Raw genomic sequence first — 7,683 nt, 5'->3', positions numbered from 1 at the left:
TCAATTGCTTCGTTCAGTTACGTATTGCTTAACTATCCACTCCCTGTTAAGTATCATTTAATCTACCCTTGCGGTTAAAATACTATTTATCTACTATTTTGATGGATATAAGGCAACTTTAACAGTTGCTATGGAAAAGATAACTATAATTTGTTCGATAGTGTTACAACTTTTTACAAGGCTATATTTACCTCTATTACTGTTTCATTTTCCTCAGAAATCAGCAACGCTACTGTGTAAGATGACTTGAGCATATTAATGGGCAAGTTCATTGGCAAAGCACGTCAGTTTTTACTTCTTACCTATTGCAATTGGTCTGACCAACAATGCAAACCTGAAAAGTGAGATAGAGTAATAAGAAAAACTACTAAAGGGTGGAGTCTTAAATAAGTGCAAATATGTTTAGGGTGGTATTTCAACCCCAGAAACACGTCTAGGGATTTTTTGAAAAAAAATTAATGTTTGAAAAAAAACATAATTTCTACAACCAAACCAAACGACAATTTGACTCGAAATACCAATAAGTGTGTGCCAAATTATTCTTAGCAAAATATCAAAAAAATCAAATAAAGCAAAATTATACCAAGGGTTGCCATTTAAAAATCAAAAGTTGTATGATATTTCTGGTGAAACAGGAAGTGACAAAAACAATTTTTTTTTTTTTTTTTATATTGTTTAAAAATTAAAGTTTATTTGAAAAAAAAAAAAAATTATATGTTCTGTTGGGTAAAAATGACCTTTTATTTCTGAGGTATCAAAAGTGGCTCACCCCTATAACAGTTTTATTTTTTAAGATAAAAAAACGAGGTTTGGTATGTTAGTATCTGACATAAATTAGGATTGATTTGTGTATTCAATTGTTTTTGGTCACTTCCTGTGTCACCGGAAATGACTACAACTTTTGATTTTTAAATGGCACCCTCGGTATTTTTTTACTTTATTCGATAGAAAATGACATTCTGAATAGAATGACATATCATATGTCAACTTTTGACATTCTCGCTTAATAAAAAATTGTATTTTAAAATTCAATCTAGAATGCCATGGCTATGTTAAAAACACTAATTGTACATCAAAGGAGCCTTGGAAAAATAGATTTGTTCGTCTAATCAGTGTCAATCCTGGCAGTTAGAAAATGCTCAAATCGTATTTTTTAATCATATCTCAATTTTTCAAATGGAACGAGGGTGGCTCATTAGCATATTTGGAAAAAGCATTTTTTTACGAATTTGATACCACACACTTGGTATATCGAGTCAAATTTTCGTTACGAACCGCAAGTTACAATTTCAAATAAATCAGATGCGAAAAATGTCAAAAGTCATTCTATTCACAGTGACATTTTCTAATATCGAATAAAATAAAAAATATCAAAAAAAAAAAATTGTCATTTAAAAATCAAAAAATTATGGTATTTCCGGTGAAACCGGAAGTGACCAAGCAGGCGTCGTCATACAAATCTCGTTTTTAACTAAAAATAAAAAAGTTATAAGTGAGCCACTTTTTGAGACACACCGGTATACTTAAATACATTTTATAAACAATTTTGTAGTTTATAAATAAAATGTTATGTTATTATTATTGTTTCTAAGCAACACAGTCTGTGTTGCACAAGGCAAACGATTAGATATCATTTAATTTAAAACGTTTAACAGACAACAGTTTATTAGACAATTGTTTATAACCCTTGATTACAGAAGAAAATACAAGTTTTGGCTTACAATTGCGTTATTCCCGCCCGTCTGACAGCGCTACTAATAACTTTGACAGCTGTTTGAATGGAGTTGAGGAGTTGTGTGAGTTCTCCCGTGGCTTGGGGTACTTTTTTCTGTTCCGATAGTACGAATCTCGTCAGGGTGATGCAGTCAGAATCCAGGGGATCGTGGTTACTCATTTTTTCCTAGTGTTTTAATGGCACATTCAAGAAATCTGAGGGAAAAATAATAAAATCGGTACTGACAATGCTTATCGTACTAACCGAATTAGTAAACGAATGTAACTAGTGATATGTCGTGTAAATACTTACTGAACGAGTTTAACACAAGGTCAGTCATTTTATAAATAGGGTATGGATTTCTACGGGGACGTTTCAAAAAGTAGTTTATTGTGATAAATGATGTGATTTTAAAAAGGAACTTAAACAGTGCGTTTAAAATTGTTTAGGGTTATTCAGTAATTAATAGCATTTGATTTTTGTTTCATCTCATAAATTTATAAATGGCTGACACAATATAATCGAAAAAAAAAAGATCGCTGTCATTTTACATGTAAAATTATATGGGGTATGTCATCGATGTTTATTTCCAACCAGTGGACGCTGTTTTTTTCTCGATCATACGATATTTGATTTGATCATATAATTTGACTCGAAATACTTTGTGGTACCTAGTTACTTGTAAAAAATGATTTTTCCAAATATGCTAATTAGCCACCCTCGTTCCATTTGAAAAAATTGAGATATGATTAAAAATAGGATTCTTTATTTTTTAACCGGTCAGGACAAGACTTTTTTCTATTCGATAGAGAATGTCACTGTGAATAGAATGACATATCATATGTCAACTTTTGACATTTTCGCATCTGATTTATTTGAAATTGTAACTTGCGGTTCGTAACGAAAATTTGACTCGAAATACCAAGTGTGTGGTATCAAATTATTCATAAAAAAAAATGCTTTTCCCAAATATGCTAAGGAACCACCCTCGTTCCATTTGAAAAAATTGAGATATTATTTATACAAGACACTAAAAACATTAGACGAACAAATCTATTTTTCCAAGGCTCCTTGATTAAAAATTAGTGTTTTTAACACAGCCATGGCACTCTAGATTGAAATTTAAAATACGTTTTTTTAAGCGAGAATGCCAAAAGTTAAAATGTGAATTAAAAATGGCACTCAGGATAAAATGTCATTCTATTCTGAGTGCCATTTTCTATTGAATAAAGTAAAAAATACCGAGGGTGCCATTTAAAAATCAAAAGTTGTAGTTATTTCCAGTGAAACAGGAAGTGAACGAAAAGAATTGAATACGTCAATCCTAATTTATGTCATATACTAACATATGAAGTCTCGTTTTTTAAAAGTTATAGGGGTGAGCCACTTTTGAGACGCACTCGGTATTGTTGCATAGATTGATTGTTGTTTGTAAACAGTGAGTCGAGCCATAAAGTAAAAGTTCATGATTTCATTCGTTTTGAGAATAATAAAACATTTCAAATAAAGAACTTTTAGGAAAGGTTGAGATATACAAAATATAATTATTTTTTAGTATATCCGGTGCATAAAAAAATATGATTTATTTATCAAGAGTTCGTATTGAGTTTACCAACACTTTATATTTTAATACAAATTTAATCGTTTCATTGCGATCGCATCTCGTATATCGCGTTTGTTAACCTTTCAGAAAGATATCCAAATCGTTGAGAAGCTGTTAGCGATAAAAATACTCAGTTTATCACATGTTTACGAACGTTTATATTTTGTTTATTCACCTTTCTTATAACCTATTTGTGTTCAATTTAGTCTGATTGTACTATTTATGTAAATAAGATAGCTCTAATCTATGTAGATTAAATTTTTGGGTTTAGGTTTGTCAAAATATGTGTCAATCATTTTTTTCACAAATCAAATATGTTTAGTGTACTAAAAAATTTATGATAAATATTGGAAAAACTGATAAAACTGAAAGTAAAGTGTTTTTAGTTAACGTTTTGCTGCTAAGGCTAATCTGAATGGGAAATACTTTGTATACGCGTAATTCGAACCGCAGTCCTCAGCCATATCATTGTCAATGGCCTATCGACATGGCGAGTATCTAAATTGACTCTTGCCACAAATTACCTATAACAGATGCGAAAGAACACCGAATTACGCTTCAGGTTTCTGTGACCTTCAGAAAGAGTTCATAGACAATCCGCATCAATGTATAGTTTGGGTTATTATTTGTTTGGTTGAAAATAATCTGCACCAATATGTTATCGAGGCATACAAAAAGATCCACAGACTTCGAGACATACGAAAAATCAACTCCATTTAGCGTGTGTCGCAATTTTCACACCTTAAAAAATTAGTTTTTTATAGCTATAGCAACTGCAGCGACTATGAAAAAGCTGTGTGATTTTCATAGAAAATAAGGGCACCTGTAATTCATTTGAGAATGTTATAAATCGCTAAAAAGAGGTTTCAAATCTCTTGGATTTCTATTAATATTAAATAAATTTTATTAAAAATTGAACTAAAATTGTTAGTATCATTAAAACAATTCAAATTCAAAATTGTATCAGTCAAATTCCCTCATTTAAGGTGAATATTAAAGTAAATATAAATACAGCTCATTCTAAGCTCTACTTATCTTTAAGAAAAATTTAAATCATTGTTGCAATTGGGCCTTAATGCCATTTCGAATGAACAATAGTATTAATAATGTACATTATAATAATAATAAATTTTATATCATAGTATGTATTAAAACTATTAAAACACTTTTAAATTGGTATTATATTAACAACTTTTGTTTTTTAATCCAAAAAAAAGTTACCAACTTTCTCAATCAAAATATTTGTGGTCCTGAAAAGGACCTTCGTTTTCCCATGTTCGTCAAGGTAGGTAGTGGGTAAACGGTAAAAAAACAGGATAATGAAATTTAAAAATTACAAAAATTGTTCAAAAGTGCCTCCCTTGCATTAAACCAAACGATCATAAAATCCCTCCTCACATTGGATAACATATCAGGGGTGACAGTGTCAAAGGCATTAAATATTTTCTGCCTTAACTGCTCCAAGTTTTGAATTTCTTCATGGCCGTAAATTTTAGATTTTATGTACCCCCATAAAAAGAAATCATTCACCGAGAAGTCAGGTGAAATTAAAAGTCATTTTTGAAAACTTGTCAAAATTTGGACACACGCTAAATGGACTTGATTTTCCTATGTCTCGAAGTCTGTGGACTTTTCTGTATAATCTCACAGTAATTTAATAGATTACTCGTCATATTATATCAGCTCGTAGGAGATTAGGGAAAAAAGATATTTATAGTATAAAAAATTAATTTATTTAACAAAATTTAATTAAAGATGTGACAAAATAGTTACATTTCTATTGGTTCTATCGGACTTTTTTCGACTAAATAAATCTTTATTTTTTGTAAACTTTAATGCATAAAATATTTTCAATCTAATAAATAATTTAATGATGTAAATAAGAGGAAATTTCTCACATGGGTGGTCAAATTCTATAGTTTTCATTATATCAAACAGCCTCTGAATGTTTTCTTCAGTGCAAAACTCATCAAAATTTAATATAAATAATTTTTCCAGCCTGTAAATAAAATGAACAAATTTTTCCACTTTCATGATCAAAGGCTTTTAAACGGGTAAATAATTTCGAGTTATCCAGAGATTCGGATTCTTTTGCAAATTTTAGACAAATATCACATTGATGTATTTGAAGACCCTTTTAATGATGTAGTCAAACATAATTAAAGGCATTTTGAGTTGAAAACATTTCTCAGAGGCTGTTTGATATAATGAAAACTATAAAATTTGACCACCCATGTGAGAAATTTCCTCTTATTTACATCATTAAATGATTTATTAGATTGAAAATATTTGATGTATTAAAGTTTACAAATAAAGATTTATATAGTCGAAAAAAGTCCGATAGAACCAATAGAAAGGTAACTATTTTGTCACATTTTTAATTAAATTTTGTTAAATAAATTAATTTTTTATACTATAAATATCTTTTTTTTTCCTTATAAATAAACACATTTGCATCCCATTTTAAATAAGATATACAAATTACCAAAACTTAGAAATAACAGTTCAAAAGTTCAACAAAAATTCTACACGCCTTTTTAAAAAGAAACATATAACTACGCACTATGTCATTCCAGCAAGCGAATACGACACAGCATAGGTTTCCAGACTAAACGACTGGTGTATTTACACCACTCAATAGGCGTGTCGGGTTTGCCGAGCGGTTTCCGATGCAGTCGCTTTCTTTCGCATCTGTTATAGGTAATTTGTGCTCTTACCGTTGATTGAAGGAAATAAATTAATTATAATACAGTTCTTTCAATCAACGCTCTTACTCACAAGATTCACAAACCGGCGTGAATGGGCAGTGTGTGTCTAATAGATTTTAAATTCTTGCCATAGAACAACAGCGCGACCCGTCCATCCACTCGCAGAGTCTAACGTCGCTTAACTTCGCTGATCTATCGAAAACCGGTGTTTGGACGTAGCTAGATCAATACCCCGTATTAGTAAGTCTAATAACTATCTAGTCAAAATATCTAATTTTTGTCAATGATGAGCTCAGTGTTTTCAGATTACAATTCGAACCACCCTGTATATTGGTAATTTACCAAATATAACTAAATATAATTGTCTCATTGGAAAAAAACGCTAAAAAAGGATAAACAAAAAATACAGATCCCTTTATTTTTTGTTTCGGCTCTCGTAAATAAATTTATCTCCAGACTTAATTCTGGCTTCCCAGGAATAATTCTGGATCGGACTGCCATCTCCGGACGTCCAGTAAATTTATCGTAGAGTTGCTGGACACATCCACCCCTGTAAAGCTTCTCTCCGACCTTAGACTATGTCCGATTTAACTGGACACCTCCATTTCAACCTTATCTTCGAATGTATCATTGGTCGCGATTCGAGTGACAAAGCTACTGACTGAGCAGAAAAAAGCTTAGGGTACGTCCATAGTGCACTGGCTTCCCGCTTCTTGTTTTATTGCGACAGACTAGCGGTAAAAATAACCGGCTTAAACTGCTTTTACCCGCTTTTACCGGAATGAATTATTGTTTCTTTTTGTCGCTTTCCCGCTTCATCCGCTCAACAGTTTTATCATCGCTATCCCTCTTTTGCAACCAATTCAACTCCCTCGCTCCCCGAACTTAATATACCCTACTCCATTTTTTTTTCCAGAAACAATAAGTTTTTGACGCGTAAAAATTATTTTTTTACGTGTAACAAATAGTCGAGCAAATAGTTTTTTACACGTAATATTTTTTTGGCGTAATAAAGATTTTTTACCAGATACAATAGGTTTTTGACGCGTAAAAAATAGCTTTTTACGTGTAACAAATAGATTTTTACACGTAACAGATAGTTTTATACGTGTAAAAAATAGTTTTCTACTAGTAACAAATAGTTTTATACACTTAAAAATAGTTTTCTGTCAGTAACAAAATAGTTTTATACGCGTAAAAAATATTTTTTTATGTATAACAGTTTTATTCGCGTAAAATAGTTTTTTTACGTGTAACAAACGGTTTTTTGCACGTAATAATTTGATTCTTTGATGAATTGTATTAAAATATCAATATTTTTGATAAACACGTGGACTGCTCCCAAATATACGTCGCGTCACTATGTATTTCTAAGCCGTTAAACATTTCGTTACAACTAGCTCGTGTGTCAGGGCCGTCTCGCTAGCTCGTATGTCACGGCCTTGAATTTTTACTCCTAGGGCGCGTAAAGAAGTTTTACTCCAAAAAGTGTCATAAATCATGTCCTAAAATTGCGTTAGCAACTAGTAATATAGTTACTATTCTATTATATAATTACATATAATTATTTATTATATTATATTATAATTACAACAGGTATCTACAACATAAAAAAACTATACACATATAAACTAAAATTCGTTAAATAAATGCACCAG

Source organism: Sitophilus oryzae, unplaced genomic scaffold (assembly GCF_002938485.1).
Source record: "Sitophilus oryzae breed Bouriz unplaced genomic scaffold, Soryzae_2.0 scaffold_795_pilon_pilon, whole genome shotgun sequence".
Classification (NCBI taxonomy): domain Eukaryota; kingdom Metazoa; phylum Arthropoda; class Insecta; order Coleoptera; family Curculionidae; genus Sitophilus; species Sitophilus oryzae.
The sequence above is the reverse complement of the archived record's forward strand: the minus strand, read 5'-3'. Positions refer to the sequence as shown.